This window comes from Ambystoma mexicanum, chromosome 8 (genome assembly GCF_040938575.1).
Source record: "Ambystoma mexicanum isolate Mex_15411 chromosome 8, UKY_AmexF1_1, whole genome shotgun sequence".
In the NCBI taxonomy this organism is placed as follows: domain Eukaryota; kingdom Metazoa; phylum Chordata; class Amphibia; order Caudata; family Ambystomatidae; genus Ambystoma; species Ambystoma mexicanum.
The window spans coordinates 1,110,763,166-1,110,782,250 of NC_090929.1; positions in this window are offsets into that span (position 1 = coordinate 1,110,763,166).

The window sequence follows — 19,085 nt, forward strand, 5'->3', positions numbered from 1 at the left end:
AGGCATCTCTAATGGGAGTATTAGCACTAGAGCCAGGTAAGTCCTTCTGTCTATCGTTCTTCCTGAGGTGGGGTTACTCTAAGGCGTTGGCTATCTAACTCCCAGGGGTCTTCTAAATCTCCCTCTCCTAACCTACTTAGTTTTTTAGGGCTGTTAGGGATGGTGCATTCTTTCATCCTGTATCACTCACTCTTCTCTCACACCAATCTCTCGTGGCCCTTATCTACTGTGAGTGCCTAGAGGCTCTCCTCCCACCATACTAAAAGTCCCTACAATCTCTCACGCCTTCTTTCCACCTCCATCCTTTGATCTTACTCCTCCTTTTACTTCCTCCTACTCTTCCTCCTCACCTCTCGCTATTCTCACGTTGTACTCTCTGTCTCACCCTATGATGATAGTTACTCCTATTCTCCAACTCGTTCATACTATTCTGTCACTCCTACTATTTCTACTCCGTACTTAACCCTCACTTTCATTACTTACTAACACTCTACCGCTTCTTCTCCTGCCGAGCACACTGTACTACCTACTCCACTTCCAATATCCTTTTCCCCCACTTGCACTACTACTACTTACTCCCTCTCCCTCACTCGCTATTTAGCTACTTCCACTACAACTATCACTGCCTATCTCCACTGCCAGCTACTACTCTATCTCTCCTCCTCACACTTTCTGCACTCACACTCAACCACTCCACAGACACCTTCTTAACACCTTCTTAACAATAGCTTCCGCACTGCGGTCACTCTCGCCTCTTCTGGTTTCTCTGGCATCCTCCACCAACTCCAGTCCTCACCCAACTAACCCACCATCAGCCATTCTCACACACTTCTGTAAATACTCCCTCCCAGGATTGATTACTTACCCTGGTGAATCACTTACCTTCCTTCAGTGGGTGTGACGGGGGAGACTTCAAAAGGGCTTGTAAGGCCCACCCCTTTTCATGGTGTATTGTAGGTCAGAATAATTGGACGGACAAAGAGGTGGCATTTCTACCTGAAACTGTATCCAAATAATAAACAAAAGGCCTATCTATCCCTACCAAACAGGGGTCTTCCCTACCTAACAGAATATAACCAGGATGCTCGTCATAAGTGAGGCTGTCCAAATCAAAATAGGCTGTTCTCCATCAATAAACTACCCAACTCTAACCCTACCACTAATTATCAACTGACAAAACAAAAAGCAGGTTCCAGGAGAATGACTCCCTTATCCTGGAAAGGCCTTCTCAGCCTTAATAGTCTATCTTGTCACATAGTTAATTAGTTTCTTTAATTCCTCAAGGGGACTCATCCATCTTCTCTCAGGCAACCCCTGTCTTGACTTATTTAGATTTCCTTGTTTCCCTACTCGAGGCGCTTGACTTTTATTCCTCTGGATTTCCTTTACATCAATATCTCTCTCTCTTTTACATGTTTCACAGTTTCTCACTCCCCAGATACCAGTGTCCCGTTTCTTTTACCATGTTTTTGTTTTGATATGATATGATATGGTATTTATAATGCACCTGCACACAAGTGTTTGTAGGCTCCACAAGACAAGGAATGGGGAAGACAGAGTGAAGACAGGACAAACGATCCTAGTAGGCCTAGTGTCATTCGGATCCTGCAAGTGCAACAGCAAAATTGCAAGGGGAAGTGGAAGGGGGAGGTTAGGAGGAATTGCAGTCAGGGTGCCATGGCCTGAGTAATTGCAGCAAGGGCAGCGTGGCTCTGGGTAAGTGCATGGATGGCGGGGGGCAATAGGAGTTACATTTACAGCCCCTAAGAGCGCAATAGGCCTGGAGTCCATGCAGGACAACTGGTCATGGAGGGTCCTGGTACCCTGTGAAAATCTGAGGGTACCCGGCAACTACTCAGGGCAGGCAGACAGGAAGGTTGGCAAGGAAGAGGGAGAGAGAAGGCAAAGGAGAAAAGGAAGGTATTGAGCAGCTTCCGGAACTTCAGGTGGTCCGACTCAACTTGAAGAGGGTCAGGGAGGCCTTTGCAGACGGAGGCATCTGCAGAGGAAAGAGATCTACTCCCCACTCTCAGCTTGGAGAAGGTTCCCTTTTTGGGACCCACCATGTAGGTTCTTTCGGTTTCGCTTCGCTATTGTCTTGGTCTTCCCAACCACTGAGACAAGGATTACCAGTCTTTTTACTTTCTTCCCTATCTTCACTGCTTTTGTAATCACTGGGATGAATATGATGTGGATTCGATATATACTCTGCTGATTTCACACTTACTGGGATGAGTTTGATGAATCCTGTGGGATTCGTTAGATGTTCTGCAACTTACGCAGCTACTGGAATGAGTATGATGAGTCATTTGGTATTTGTTATAGTCTTTGCTGTTTTTGCACTTACTGAGATGAGTATGATGAGTCTCTCGTATTAGTTATACTCTTTGCTGCTTTTACCGTTACTGAGATGAGTATGCTGAGTCTCTCAGTATTCGTTATACTCTTTGCTGCTCTTACTGTTAATGAGACGAGTATGATGAGTATCTCGGTATTCGTAATGCTCTTTATTACTGGTACAGGTACTGGGACGACTATGATGAGCCTTTTGGTATTTATGACACTCTCTGCTGTTTAGCACCTGCCCGTGGCCCCTCTCTGGTCCCACGCCATTCCCGTTCCCTATAGCTTGTTGTTTGACATCACTGATGCTTCCTGTCGGATTGGGATGATGTTGTCTTGAGGAACTCTTGCAGTGTCTTCCTTTCTTTCTCTGCTTCGGTCTTTGTGGCTCCGCATAGTATCTTCCTGGATGGTCTTGGCATCTTTATCAAACCACTGCGTCCACCTCCTTGAGGTCACGCCACCACCTAGCAATGCTTGCTATACATACGAGTCGGTTCCCTGCTGGCTCCTGCACTGCTTTCCTTCCTCACTGTTCCCAGGCTTCACCTTCTTGGCCAACACGACTACCTAATGGTAGTCCATCTTTGGATTTTTCATGCAACTTAACTGGGTCCTCCCCAGCAGAGGATCGTTGTCCTTCTTCTCGTTCTCTGGAGTATTATTTCTTACTCCATAGTTCCCACTCTTCACAGTCCTCCATATTTGCCATAGAGGAGCGATCAACATTACTCCTCCGGTCATCTTCTTCTTCTCAGTTGATTTGTGTAGGGCTCTAATATTGGTCACAATATCACAATATCACAATAGCAGTGGTCTGTTCAAGTTGTGTCTTCTGAGGGAGCGATGGTCTGAGGGGTTCATAGGAAAGTGGGGCAGGGATTTCTTTCATGGACCAGGAGTCTGTTCCTCCGAGGTCCCGCTGACTGCCACCCTTAGGGGGAATGTTGCATGGCGGACTCACCTCCCTAGCCTCACAGGGAAGGGCTCCCCTCTTGGAAGAAGGGATGAGATCCTGTGAATCGTCACAGGTCCCACTGCATTTCTTACATGGACTTTCCAAAGGTCCATAGGGAACTGCGGCTCCATGTCCGTCTGGCCTAACTGTAGATCTTTTCCCCAAATGAGAATCCCTGGTTGTTAGGACATTCCCCAATTCCTGGTCTGTGTGGCAGCGTCGGACGCGCCGACATCCTAATGGCATCTTAACCCCCTCAAGATGGCGTATCCTCAATGGGACTTTCTGTATTCCACACAGCCTTCTAGCTTTTTCCATGATGGCTGTCGTAGGCCATTGTCAAGGCAACGGAATGCCTTGCAGACACTATAACTGTAAGCCGAGTACTCAGCCCACTGCGTTGCTTCGTGCTCTTGGCCTTTGCTATGCCCCTTGTTCGCCTTCCCGTGTTCTTTGCTCTGGTGCCAGCTCCTTTGACACCTGACTTCTGCTTGCCCAGCTCTGTCTCTGACCCTCCTGTTTTCCCGTTTCTCCTACTTGGGTCCCGGCTCCTCCGGCAGCTTGCCCTGTGCATCGCCGTGTCAGGCTCCTTCCCTCTCACTGCCTTTTCATTTGTTCTGTTTACTTCAGCTTTGCTGGGTCGGGCTTCTCCCTTCTCATAGCCGTAAGCATTGCAGTGTTCCGTCTCCTCCTGCACTCTGCCTTTGGCCCCGCTGGGTTGGACTCTCGCCTTCTCGCTATCATTTTTCCTTGGTTCACTTGCCTCTTTCCTGTAGCTGGGTTCCTATTCTACTTTCGGGTTCTCTTTTCCTTCTTTGGCTTTCACTGTGTTTCCCTTTCATTATTCCCTGTGCTCATTCCTTTGATGCATGTTTCTTGATACATTGCATTGCATTTCCTTCGGACTCCTGCTGATCCTGATTTCCCTCGCTGGGTTCTTCGTTCCGGCTGGATTCAAGATCTTCCACCCTATGGACTGCTACTACACAGAGGTTTATTTTGCCATTGTGGTTTTCTCCTACTTTCTGGGCCTGGCCTGGTGATTACTAACCTAATCATATTCCATTCAAAAGGGTAAGTGGTTACCAAGGCTTAATCCATAGTCATCACGCTGCAAGGAAGAACATTCAACTCCTTCTGACCAGCTCAGCCTACCTTGTCAAAGTTGCATGGATGTCATAGTCCAGAAAAAAGAAAGATCACCATGGATCAAATGCAACAGGTCCTTGCTGTCTTGCAAGACTTTACACAAGAAGTACAACACTTGAAGACTGAAAATGCCACTTTACGCCAGATTTTAGCAGCAGGACCTTCACATACTGAAATGCCACCTTCGCTCCTGCCCTCAGGAAATTTCGATGGTAATCCAAAGAATTTTTGGAGTCCTGTAGTGAACAGTTTACTCTAAAGCCTTCCTCTTTTCCTACTGAAAGGGCCAAAGTCAGCTTTTTCATTTCTAATCTAGCTGGTGGTGTCAGACTTGCTGTGTCGTGAAGAGTAATAGGGCCTCTGTCCCCAAGTTCCCCACAGAGAGATAACAATATACTCTCTGTGCGAGCCTTGAAGCCACAGGTGTTGGTGTTGTTCAACAGGAACCAGGCACAACCGCAAACCCCAAGGCTGTGGGAAGGAAGCCAAGTATTAACACAAACATTTACAGTATAAGTATGAAAACAGGCACACCCTAAATACCCAAAGATCTTACCTAAACCCGATAAGGGATTGGCTGGGATCGGGAGTGGTGGGGCAAGGGTGCGCACAGACGGTCCCTGAAGCCTTGTAATGCTGGCTGTCAACACCTGGATGTCTAGTGGCACTTGGTATGAAATGATGCTTGAGCGTGACCTTAACAGATAGGGCGAGGCGAAGGCAAATCCAATATGCTGTCCGAGGTTCGATTCCGAGTGTTCATGAAAGGCGAACAAAGTAAAAGGAAGATCCAAATGCAGTCCAAAGTTCGTAATCCAAAGGTCAGTATTCCGTGTATCCGTGCCGAACAAGTAGTGGTGCCAAAGGTTGAATGAGGAAGCAGTCCGCGGTCCGTGAGCCGAGGTCGAGTACAGTGAAACTTGAATCCTGAGACGAGACGCTGAACATTGTTCCGGGAAACAGCTGTGAAGCAACAAGCCATTCGAATAACCCGGCTTTATGTGTGGCTGCAGATCACGTGAGCGGATGACAAGTCACGTGATCGGGAAAGCGTCCCGTAACCAGGAAGTGAACGTGGTCAGTGGCGTCTGCCTGCTCGCAACCTCCAAGGAAGCTGCCAATGGAAGCGAGGAACGTAGTGAAGGCAGGCGCCACCCTGGCCTTGCAACAAGGACCGCCCACGCTTCTCTCGCACCACAGGTAACCTAGAACCCTGAACTAATTTTTTTTTTTTTTTTTTTTTTTGAACTATTACTCGGTGAAAACTGAGTTTTGTCAAAAATAACTGAGGGTCATGGACGAAGGTGCACGCTTTCATCCTTCACCGTGTTAAATTGGTGTCTCAGGTTTCTATGGGTTTCTACAGAACCTCCCCCAGGTCTCCAGTGGCTAGAAATGGGTTAATTGATTTGCTCCTTATTACTGTCAGATTGTCTGATCTGGTCAAACGCCATTTCAATTAGTTTTGCTAGGGCTTGTGACCACTTGTTGTTTTCCCCGGAGATCAATCTATTCCATAGCTCATTCGTATCGAAGATCCATAGGTTGTCCTCTAACGAGGGGAGGTACTGGTTTCTCTGTGTTTCCATGCTAGTGCATTCCATCACCAGATGTTTCAAGGATTCGGTCGCCTCGTTTTTTTTGCATAATCTGCACTTTTTCTCATTTCCGCCTCCTCTGATGGTTATGATCTCCCTGGTGGGTAGGAGGTTAAGCCTTGCCCTCATGATCGTCGTCCTGAGCCGTTTTTCCGGGAACTTCATGCAGTACTGGAGTGGGACTTTTGCCTTATTGAAGGTCGGGGGGAGGTGGGCTAGTAATTTGTTACCGGTTGCTTTTTCGATAGTTGTTATCCAGTCCAGATCCTCCACCTTCTTTTTAATTCTGTCTGGGTTTTCTTTTAGCTCTATCTCCGAGCATGCGATCTTTGTCAGATCTTCCTTTCTCCTTTTTACCCAGTGATTCAAGGCCATGCACTTCCCCGATTCAATTTCCTCAGCCATCGCTGCCATGATCGGCAAAGCCTCATCCAGGATGATGTTTCTATATAAGCGCAATGCGCTTTTGTCTACCATTGAGGCGAGGGAGTATAGCCCTAGTTCTCTCCTAATGGCTGGCATGGAGGTAGATTTGGGAAGACCCAAAACTGCCTTCCATATGTGCCCTTCCAGCCTGGTCCAGGTATTGCGAGGGAGGTAGAGGGAGGTCTCGGTTCCATATATTAGTGCCGGCACCACTTTGGCTTTGTAGAATGTAATCGCTGGAAGCAAAGAGAATTTACCGAATTTACGGTCAATGGCTCTGGTTTGGGCTGTAAGACATTTTGCTTTCTCCCATATCTGATTTAAAAGGCTGTTTTCCATTTTGGAATTGTCCAACACTATCCCCAAGTATTTGAAAGACTTGACAATTTCAATTTTTGTGTTGTCCAGGTAAAAGTTTAGGTTAGCAGTTCGTTTGCTAGTTGCTTTCTCCATTACCATGATTTTTGTCTTGGTCTTGTTGATCGCCAGGTGGTTTTTCTCGATGTAGGTTTCGAGGTTACGTAGTTTCCTTTGAAGGCCCACTTTGGTCTGGTCGACCAGGATGACGTCGTCTGCATATAATAGACGTGGAATTTCCATTTTCCCGATCTTGGGGGGAAAGGCGCGCGTTTTTGCTTCAGTGTCTTTGTAATCGCCTAGAAAGGCTATAAACAAGGCTGGAGCCAGCGGACATCCTTGTTTAACTCCTCTTTTCACCTGAATTTCTCCTGACAGTGCACCTTGGTGGTTTAGTTTTACTCCCATAGTGGTGTCCTTGTTGAGGGCCATTATTGGTTCCAAAATTGATCCCGGACATTGCCACCCTTGTAACTTTGTCCACAGGATGTTGCGGTCGATCATGTCGAAGGCTTTGGAGAGGTCGACGAAAGCCAAAAAGATCTTCGGTGCTCCTTCTTTGACTCTTGCTTTCAGAATATTCGGCACCATGAGGTTGATTGTTGTCGAACCCTTTTTTTGGAATCCGGTTTGGAGTTGATCTCGTGCCGGACTGATTTTCTCCCAGACTCGAAAATGTTCCAAGAGGCGAGTGGCAAATAATTTGCCCAAGATGTCTAGCAAAGCTATGGGCCTATAGCTTGCTGGTTCTTGTCTGGGGCCCTTCTTATAGATAGGAACTATGACTGCCTTTAACCAGGAGTCTGGTACCATCTTTGTTTTGGCGCATAGTGCGAATATCTTTCCGATCCACTCAGCCCATTCCGCTGGAGCTGATTTTAAGTCTGCATTGGTCAGCCCGTCCGGGCCTGGGGCTCTGGAGGTTTTCAACTTTCGTATTGCGGTTTCAATGTCTTGGATCTCGGATAGATCAACCCACGGGGTTTCCTGGGTGGAAGTCGTTTCTTCCTTATTTCCTGGCACTTCGTCAAATTCAGTTGTGAAGTAATCGACCCATCTTTCTTCGGCTACCGCATTTAGCATAGTGGCTGTGTGCATGCGCTTGTCGTCTTTTATAAGTGCCCAAAATTCGCTTTGTTTTTTCGCGGATAGTTTTGCCAACATCTCCTCTGCATCTCTTTGATATTGGAGCGCTTTATGTTGTCTGAGCCAATTTTTATATTTTTTTTGCTCTCTGCTCCAGTTCTCCCAGTCTTCCTTTGTACTGGTTTTTTTCGCTAATCTTCGTGCTCGGCGAACCAGTTTTCTTTTGTTCACCAGTTCCTTATCGTATGTGTGAGACGTATAGATTTTTTTCTTTTTGTTGTTCATTCCCTTTACTTGGAAGGCCAGTAGCAGGGGCAAATAGTTGGGGCGTGGGTTTGGGCTCCTCGACGATTCATCCCCACCTTTCAGTTCCCAGCCTAATTTGATTTTCTCAATGTCTTGGTCCTTCAGGCGGAGTCGGGTCTGTTGGGGGTTGGCTTCCATCTGCCACTCGTACCCGATAGATGTTACCCTGGACGTCTGCCACTCACATTTCAAGAGATTGTGGTCACTATTGATAGTTTGTAGAACATTGTAGCTTACCAATTCGTCTATAAGCCCGTTTGATAAAAAGATATAATCCAGGGTTGCTTTTGAATTCTTTCGCTCCCACGTTGGTATATTAATTTGGTTCGGAAATAGGGCTGCGGCGTTTTGGATGTTTCGTGAGGATAAGATTTTCTTCCATGCCTTCCCTCTTTTGGTTGCGGGGTCCTCGATTCCCTCAAGGACAGTAGAATCTTCGGGGTCCTTTTGTGGTTCAGAAACCTTGGCATTGAAATCCCCGCAGATAATAAGTTCGATATTTTCGAATTCTGCATAGAGTTGATCAATTAGCCCACTCATCTTATCGCAGAAGGCTTTGATTGATGACCGCTGGGGGTTCCAGTAGCAATTCAGAATTGCCACCCTCTTTTCAGCGGGTTTACGAGATTTTCCCTTCTTATCGCTTTTAGAGATCAGGATTATCAACGTCTCATAGGATTTTTCCATAATGTAGGATCTGTTAAGCCGGTGCCAGATTTAATGGCCGTAAGGAGCCCCGATGACGGTCTACCCCACAGGCCTTTTGCAGCTGGAGCAATCATTACTGAGAATCCATCTAAAGATGGTTCTTTCCTCAGCCAGGTTTCCTGGAGGCAGATGATGTCAAATTGGCTTAAGTCGACGTCGCCTTGAATGGTGAGATGCATGTGGCCTCTTGTATTCCAGGATCCGAGGGAGATCGTTTCCTTGCTGGGGTGTTCGCTTTGTCCCTCCATGCCGATGTCGTTGCTGCAAACTACCCCCCCTCGTTGCTATTTCGATTTGTTTTTATTCCACGTTGATGTTATCCATTTCCATGGACCCATTGCTTGTTGTTTGTATTGGTCCGTTTTTTCCCGTGGGGTTGTCGGGTTCTTTCTCCTGTCCTCTCTTTGTTCTCGCTCATGGTTGCCGAATTCTTCTCTTATATTCTTTCTGTCTCCATGTCGTCTTTCCCTCTGCCCAGTCTGCTCCTGTTTTTCTTTGGTGCTGGGGTGACGGGGTGCCCTTCTACTGTCGCTCTCCACTATATTAGAGGAGAACTTTGGTTCCCTATCTTGATAGGGCCCTATGCGACGATCTTGCTTTTGATGTAACTTAGGATAACGCTGGTCTCGGTAAAGTTCTTCAGTTCTTGATATGTAATGATGGCGAGGTTTATCGGTCTCAGCTTTCACATCTACCCTCTCTTGGTTGGGTCTCCTCGTCTTTATTTCCATTAAGCGAAGGCCCATCTGCGCCAGTTCTTCGTATACCTTATCATCCATATATTTGATTGCCGATTCTTTCAGGTGGAGGTACGCTTTTGCCTTATCCTCCCTGTGGTACGGTTCCACAAGCACCAAGTCTCTTGTTGTGATATGCTTCAGGGTTTTCACCTTTTTTGTGAGTTGCAGGACTGTTGGTCTGTTCAGAATTACTGAATTTTTGCCAGACACTAATTGTTCCAATTTATATACTCTTGTGTCTTTTCTGCCTTCTCTTCCATGTTTTCGCTCGTCTTCGTTTCGGCCATCTTTAGGTGGGCTTTTTTGCCTGTCCTTCTTATCTCTAGCCACTGGGGTGGTAGGCCGCGTCCCTCTACCTGTATCTCTCTGGTTGAGAGCCTTGTCAACTCCTTGTGAAGACCCCGCGTTTGACATTTTTTTGTTGTCCTCGGGTTTGATATGCCCTTCTTTTTTTCTGTTGGGTTGTGCGACCACAAGTTCCTCGCTTCCTAGTTCGACCCTTTTGGTTTGGTCTCCCAAACTTTTTTCTGGGGATTCTGCCACCTCCTTTTCCGAGTATGTAGAGGTATTCATTAGATCCATACATTCTAGGAACTCCTCTACTGTTTTTGGGGAATTCACCTGAGTGACGTTGTGGGGATCATTTTTATGCTCGGGATCCTCCCCTCCCTCCGTTCTCGCAGGTAGAACCGATGCCCTATTTGCAGATTTCTTTGTGTCGGCATTACTTTCAGGATGTTTCCTCAATGAGTTCATAGGCATATACTTCTTAGACCGTTGTGGGTCCTCCTTATTCCCTTGGTTCAAAACCAGCACGATGTTTTCTTTTCTCTGTGGTTTTGGAGCCACCTCTTCCCTTCTGACTGTTTTTTGCACCTCTTTGTTCCAATTCTCCATCTGCTCGATCTTTGCTTCCAGACTCTCTATTTTATTTTCCCAGATTGACTTCTGGGTTGATTGGTCCTGCAGAATTCCCAGTCCGGCAGGCCTCTGAGGTGGTTTTCCCAATTGGCTAGAGATGGATTCCACCTTTTTTCCAATTGTATCTATTTTCGTTATCCACTGGTTATGTAGATTGTGTTTTTTTTCCTCAGTCGCTAGGAGGATTGCTTCTAGCTTGGTCAGCTTATCCATGGTGTTTGCTAGAATCGCCGAATTGTCCTGTACATTCCCCTTGATTGACTCATATAATTTGCAAAACGGTGCTAACACAATAGTCATTGCTGACATGGTAGCAATCATGTCTGGTTTTTTGTTGGGGGATTCGTTCTGTAGTGCAACTGCAATCTCGCTGAGTCTTCTCTTTTTTGGTGAGGTTGGAATTCTCTCTGATCTTCTCAGTTGGGCTACCGCCTCAAAGTTGACACTTTTTTCTGTCTCTCCTTGGGCTCTATTGGTGTTCCTACCCATTCTGGGCGAATCACTATCCCTCCCCTCGTTGACTGTGTTTAGAATGGGATGCACCACTTTCGGTTTCGATATAGGTTGTTGTTGTCCATTATTAAGATGAGGTTTGGTCCAGGCCCGGCGGTCCTCATTGCTTTTTATTGATTGATGGGTTTGACTCGCTGGGCTCTTTAGCCCTGCTCTCTGTTGTTTTTCATCTTCTTTGTCATCTACCATTATCACTATCTCCTCACTAGATGGTTGTCCTTGTTTGGATGGGCTTTCAGTTTGGGCGTTTTCCAGATTCTCCAAAGGAGGGTCCCTTAGGTCAATTTGTCTGCCTTTCAGGCTTGCGTCTTCTTTTGCTTGTTTATGTTTATCTCCTGGATTACTTGTAGGCTCATTGTGTATTTCTAGGGAGTTCCCGTCCGTGGCGATTGAGGTCTCTTTGGGTTCTAGCCCCGGCTCCATTCTCCTATGTTTTTGAATCGGTTGTGGGTCGGTTACTAATTCCAGCATCTCTGCATCTGATATTTCTGTATCGACACTTTGTTTTCTTTTGTTTTGACGAGTGAAGAAGGCTCTTAGCGGGCAAGATGTCAGTGGGATGGGCCGTTTTTTTAGAGTACGGCCTCCTTTGTTGCCGTTAGTAGGTTTTTGTTCCCCCAGTCCCGTTGAATTTCTAGGTCTCATGGTTACTCTCTTCTTTGATTCTTGTGGTCTCGTTGTGACCAGAGACGTAGTTTTAGTTCTCTTTTTCTTTGTGCCTCCTACTCCTGTTTTCAATTGTTCTCCGTCGGTTTCTTTGTTGGAGTCGTCGAGATCTCCCTCCGTTTGATTTTCCGGATCGGTAACCTCTCCTTCGACTTCCGACTCGCTCCCGAAATCTATGCCTGCGTCTCTTTCTTCAATGACCCTAACCCTACTTGCGGATTTGGGTCGAATAATGCTCTCGTCTTGGGGAAAGGTCTTCCCATCATCGTGTATATCGTGTAGCATTACCTTGATTTTGGATAGATTAGGTAACTGGTCCTGATGGTCCATATTTGATGTACTCCTGGATCCCGACTTGTCCTCTTCTCCCTTACGGCTCCTGCTGGCTTCAGATGTCGAGCGTTGTGGGGAAGTTGCGCTTTGCTCGCTGATAGCCATTATTTCATTTATTTTAACTGATTCCATGTTTACTTTCCCTCCACGTGTGCCTCCGTTTGGTATAGTACAATTGGGCGCGGCGCTTTTCCATGTTTCAAAAATGGGGACTAGACCCTGTGGGAGGGCCTGTGCCGTGGGGCGTTTGTTGTCTCTGTTTTCCTTTAAGGGTAGTTCTTCCCTCTCTCTCCAAGTTCCCCCTTCAGGACCTGCTCCCCTTAAGATATGCTGCTTCTCGTTCTCTATTTGGGGCGACCTGACCATATTGTTTTCTCCTGTCCCCTGGGGGGGGCGGGAGAGATGGATGTGGGGGGCGATTTGTCTAGCTCCACTGGGTGTTCCCTTTCTCTCGGTTGTTGTTCCTCTTGTTGGAATTCCCCTCGCCTCTCTGCTTCTAGAATACTTCTAGGAACGGGGACCGGCTGGAACACCGATGGTGCTTCGATATGATCCTGTATTGCTGGAGGTGTGGCTGGCTTGTCTTGACCCCAAGTCACCACAGAGCCACTTTCGCATATAGCAATGGCTTTCCCCTGGCCATTGGGCGCTAGGAGCTCCAGAAACGATGGTGTGTCTGGCATACTCTGAGTTGATCCTACCGAGTATGACTTGCTCCTTATCCTACCTGGGCTACTCTCCTCTCCACGTCCGTGTTTGGGCGTTTTCCACGGAAGCCTGTCTTTTCGGATTGATATGTCCTTTCTCAGGGCCTTCAGATCTCGAATGGTTTCTTGGGGGCGTACCTCGGGTTCCATTCGGCTGCGACTCCTCGTCTGCAGCGGGCTGTAGTAGGCTGGCTCGCTCCTCGGACGCACAGCTCTACCAAACAGCTGCCTAACAGCAGGCGGGCTTGTCTCCTACCGGGCTTAACGCCGCGAGGGTGGATGGGCCGGAGCTTTATGCTGGGTCAAAGTCACGTGCTGTGTCACGTGGCTCGTGCGGGCCCCGCCTCCTCCAGGAAGCACGGGCACCGGCAGCAGCCTCCTCGCGGCTCTGGATACTGGATGACTGGTACGACAGTTGTCTGTTCGCTGAGGTACACAAAGTGTGCACTGGATGCAACAATTCGCCCCTCGGGCGGGTGGGCCGGAGCTTTATGCTGGGTCAAAGTCACGTGCTGTGTCACGTGGCTCGTGCGGGCCCCGCCTCCTCCAGGAAGCACGGGCACCGGCAGCAGCCTCCTCGCGGCTCTGGATACTGGATGACTGGTACGACAGTTGTCTGTTCGCTGAGGTACACAAAGTGTGCACTGGATGCAACAATTCGCCCCTCGGGCGGGTGGGCCGGAGCTTTATGCTGGGTCAAAGTCACGTGCTGTGTCACGTGGCTCGTGCGGGCCCCGCCTCCTCCAGGAAGCACGGGCACCGGCAGCAGCCTCCTCGCGGCTCTGGATACTGGATGACTGGTACGACAGTTGTCTGTTCGCTGAGGTACACAAAGTGTGCACTGGATGCAACAATTGTGACCTTGGAAGCTTAGCGCTATTACTGGTCGAGGAGGTGTCGTGAGTGTGAGAGGTGATTTTACTCCTGGTATTGGTTTGTATGACCTGTATGGAATTTCTCTTGCGCATGACAGGTGGGCCTTGGCCTGGGCTACTCCCTTATTGGTGGCAATCATGTGTTGGGTTCTTATCTTTCCTTTGTAAACTGTCTTCAATCCATGTTTGGTCGGCAGGAGTTGATGACAACTTCTCAAGAAAACCTGTTAGACCTTAAACAAGGTTCTCAGGAGATTCTGACTTATATAACTGTCTTTAAGCAGACCGCTGCCAATACCAATTGGCCTGAAGATGCTTTGGTGACCTTATTTCGTCGAGGTCTCTTGGAAGAACTTAAAGATGAGATCTCAAGGGTTGCTAGACCCACAACCTTGAAAGAAATGATCACTTTAGTCCTTCAAATAGACTTCCGCCTGCAGGAGCGACATACAGAAAAAAGAAAACGACGGATTCAGAAACCTTCCGAACCCTTTCAAGTCCATACACGATCTGCTCCGGAGGAAGAACCTATGTAAATTGGCAGTTGCAGGAGACCGTTGTCTTCTGAAGAACAGACTTGTCGTAGAAACCTTGGGTTATGTATGTATTGCAGGTCAAACAAACATCTGCTTCTAGACTGCCCAGTGATCCTGCCAAGGCCGGCGAAAAACGCCAAACCTCGTCCTTAAGAGGAACTACGGTACGAGGATAGGTTCTAAGTACCCAAGCACTACATCAACATGAGACATGCATGGTCTTGAAGTTCAATTTACAGCTCTCGGATAAGACCATTCTAAACATACCTGCACTCATTGACTGTGGAGCCGCAGGGAATTTCATGGGCAATAAGTGGGCCTCTTAACATCATTTGAAGAGAGAACCCACGTCTGCACTTATTCCTGTGGAAAGAGTGATTGGTACTCCTTGAAGTTCTGGGCCGATTAAAGAACACACATCTTTTCTTATCATGAATCTGGCTTCCCATTCCAAATCCATTCAATTTGACCTCATTAAGGCAGCACATCATCCTCTTATTTTGGGCCTACCCTGGCTTTGTCAGCATAATCCCTATGTCAATTGGACGTCAGGCACAACATTTTTAGGATCTGAACATTGTTTAGCTCACTGCCTGGGTCAAGGTGCTCTTGGTTTTCATTGTTATTTGAGCTACACCGAAACTAAGATGGTGTCTTTGATCAATACTTTGCCCAAAGAATATCAATCCTAACAGCACATTGTTAGGGAGAATTCTCATAATGGCTAATTTCCCTTACCTAAAGAGTCCCCCAGCAGCTTTGCTGGATTTCTAGGATTTATTTTTTTCACCTGGTAAGAGTGTGAGCCTTTTTCCCACTCTTACATGTGTTTTGCTGTGTGTTTTTTTCACTTTTTGTGTGATCTTGGGCACTGGAGCCTCACCTACGCCATGTGCACTACTTTATGTGTGTGTTACAGTGCTTCAGTTCAGTGACACAGGGTTGTCTTTGAGACTTCCCACTGACTCCATTTTTCTGGGGTTGACTACTGTCCCCCAGAAACAGGTAAAGTTGCCATTAACCTTATATAGTCACTTTAAATCACAGACCCAGTACACACCATCTTACATGGAGTATTGGAAAGGGTTAACTCGTATCCCTTTTTGTCTGTACCTATTGGAGCCTTGTTTCGCTCCCTTAACATTAAGACTTGGCTGGTGGTAGTGGTAACTACCCTAACTTTTCTAACGCGATTATCTTAGTTTGCAGCTGGGGAGCAGGTGTAAGTGGATCTAGGTCACCTGGCCTAAACCCCACCCACCTGGTGCCTTCCTGGTTGCCGCTCCTTTTCACCACTTCGCAAGCCCGCCCACCTGGTGCCTTCCTGCTTGCCGCTCTTTTTCATCGCTTTGCAAGCCCAGCACACCTGGTGCCTTCCTGCTTGCTGCTCCTTTTTACCACTTAGCAAGCCCCGCCCACCTGGTGCCTTCCTGCTTGCCGCTCTTTTCCCTACTTAAGGAGCCCTCTAGCCTCTTTTCCTTTGCAGCTGGGGAGCAGGTGTAAGTGGATCTAGGTCACCTGGCCTAAGCCCCGCCCACATGGTGCCTTCCTGGTTGCCGCTCCTTTTCACCACCTAGCAAGCCCCGCCCACCTGGTGCCCTCCTGCTTGCCACTCCTTTTCACCACATAGCAAGCCCCGCCCACCTAGTGCCTTCCTGCTTGCCGCTCTTTTCCCTACTTAAGGAGCCCTCCAGCCTCTTTTCCTTTGCACCTGGGGAGCAGGTGTAAGTGGATCTAGGTCACCTGGCCTAAGCCCCACCCACCTGGTGCCTTCCTGGTTGCCACTCCTTTTCACCACTTAGCAAGCCCTGCCCAACTGGTGCCTTCCTGCTTGATGCTCCTTTTCACCACTTAGCAAGCCCCGCCCACCTGGTGCCTTCCTGCTTGCCGCTCTTTTCCCTACTTAAGAAGCCCTCCAGACTCTTTTCTTTGCAACTGGGGAGCAGGTATAAGTGGATCTAGGTCACCTGGCCGAAGCCCCGCCCACCTGGTGCCTTCCTCGTTGCTGCTCCTTTGCACCACTTAGCAAGCCCCGCCCACCTGGGTCCTTCCTGCTTGCCGCTCCTTTTCACCACTTAGCACGCCCCGCCCACCTGGTGCCTTCCTGCTTGCCGCTCCTTTTCACCACTTAGCAAGCCCTGCCCATCTGGTGCCTTCCTGCTTGCCGCTCTTTTCCCTACTTAAGGAGCCCTCCAGCCTCTTTTCCTTTGCAGCTGGGGAGCAGGTGTAAGTGGATCTAGGTCACCTGGCCTAAGCCCCACCCACCTGGTACTTTCCTGGTTGCCGCTCCTTTTCACCACTTAGCAAGCCCCGCCCACCTGGTGCCTTCCTGCTTGCCGCTCCTTTTCACCATATAGCAAGCCCAGCCCACCTGGTGCCTTCCTGCTTGCTGCTCTTTTCACTACTTAAGGAGCCCTCCAGCCCCTTTTCCTTTGCAGCGGGGGAGCAGGTGTAAGTGGATCTAGGTCACCTGACCTAAGCCCCGCCCACCTGGTGCCTTCCTCGTTGCTGATCCTTTTCACCACTTAGCAAACCCCGCCCACCTGGTGCCTTCCTGCTTGCCGCTCCTTTTCACCACTCAGCAAGCCCCGCCCACCTGGTGCCTTCCTGCTTGCCGCTCCTTTTCACCACTTAGCAAGCCCCGCCCACCTGGTGCCTTCCTGCTTGCCGATCTTTTCCCTACTTAAGGAGCCCTCCAGCCTCTTTTCCTTTGCAGCTGGGGAGCAGGTGTAAGTGGATCTAGGTCACCTGGCCTAAGCCCCGCCTACCTGGTGCCTTCCTCGTTGCTGCTCCTTTTCACCACTTAGCAAGCCTGCCCACCTGATGCCTTCCTGCTTGCCGCTCCTTTACACCACTCAGCAAGCCCCGCCCACCTGGTGCCTTCCTGCTTGCCGCTCTTTTGCCTACTTAAGGAGCCCTCCAGCCTCTTTTCCTTTGCAGCTGGGGAGCAGGTGTAAGTGGGTCTAGGTCACCTGGCCTAAGCCCCGCCCACCTGGTGCCTTCCTCGTTGCTGCTCCTTTTCACCACTTAGCAAGCCCTGCCCACCTGGTGCCTTCCTGCTTGCCACTCCTTTTCACCACTTAGCAAGCCCCGCCCACCTGGTGCCTTCCTGGTTGCTGCTCCTTTTCACCACTTAGCAAGCCCCGCCCACCTGGTGCCTTCCTCATTGCCGCTCCTTTTCACCACTTAGCAAGCCCCGCCCACCTGGTGCCTTCCTGCTTGCCGCTCTTTTCCCTACTAAAGGAGCCCTCCAGCCTCTTTTCCTTTGCAGCTGGGGAGCAGGTGTAAGTGGATCTAGGTCACCTGGCCTAAGCAGCACCCACCTTCTTAGCCCTGACCCTTCCTGCTCTTAACTCTTAGATCAAGGGTGTCTCTCGCCCGGGCGTCAAAGTGAAGGGCAGTCAAAGAAAAGGGCTATTGCTGTTTGGACCTGTTCGGACCAGGAGGTTCCAGGGTCCGACCCCCTGCTAAGACAGCAGGTAAGCATGCACCAACATGTGTTTGCACCCTCTGTCCCCACAGGCCATCCCCACCCTCTCTTGTCCCCCCGTGTTGTTCCCTTGTGCCCCCCACCCTTCCTGCCCACAGGAGTCTGTCCTGATACATTCTGGTTTCACCATCACCGTCTTGTGGCCAATGCTGAATTTTACTTTTATGGACTTTATGGATTCACGGTGCGTCACCCTTCCTCAACTCTCATGCTGGACTTCCTTTGTATCTTGTACTCATGGTGCCCTGAATCATGCTGTTCCCATCTTCATCTTGTGTCCTGGCTTGCACCATTATGTTGTACTACTGACTTCTGCAATTTAATTTGCTCTCCTCTCTTGCTTCTCCACTCTTTTTGACTTCTTACTCTCTGTTCTCTCCTCCCCTCTCCCTTTTCCTATCTCCTTCCCTCCTCCCCTTACTTTCTTCCATGCACTTACTCTATCAGAATTGTCCCTGGACCTAGTATGATAGCAACCTCGTCTGTCGCTCCCCTATCCCCTTATTGTCCCCCCTCCCTCCAGCACTATCTGAAACGTTGTCAGGCTTAGTACGATAGTCACTTGTTTTGTTCCTCCCCTCCCTTTCTGCACCCCTCTCCCTCACCTTTTGTTTTCCTCCGGCTCTACCAAAAATGTTCTCAGGCCTAGTATGGTAGTCGTCTGTCTGTTTCCATTTCCTTCCCACTCTCCCCCTCCCTTCCTTATCTATGTCTTAGCACTTGCACTATCTGAAATGTCGTCAGGCCGAGTACGATAGTTAATTTCACATCCTTACTGTTCATGGCCTGTAAGAATGTCGTATTTTCCCTTGTTCCCTTCCTTGCATTGAAGCGCTTTGAAACACATTGTGCATAGGCGCTATATAAATAAACTATCATATCATATCATATCATATACACGTGGTATTGTTTGAGGCTATTATATTATCCTCGAACATAAACCCGCTTCACCAAATACATTTTATTTTGGCTCCGGCTGGGTTTTTCCGCCATTTCGTTCTGTTAAAGTCTTTCTCGTGTTTTTCTCTGCGTGCCAAACCGGGAATATTGTTCGCTGTCTTTTCGCTGGCTTCTGCACAGAGGCCCTCCTTAAAGTGCCTGATACTCTAAGTAGGCAGGATGTGAGGGAGGGATCTTCGGACCCCTGCCGTGGGTTACCTTGGTAACCCAAGTCGCACCCATCTGATTGGCTAAGGGGACTGGCCTTGCCAGGCCAACCACCCTGCTGTGTGATTGATAGCTAGGCTGTATGAAGGGGGGAAAACTGCATAAAAAGCAGGTCTCTGGGACTGGAAGAGCAGAGTCACCACTGGAATGAAAGAACCAACAAGGAACTGGAAGAAGAGGACCCCTACCACGACTGAACCGCCCGG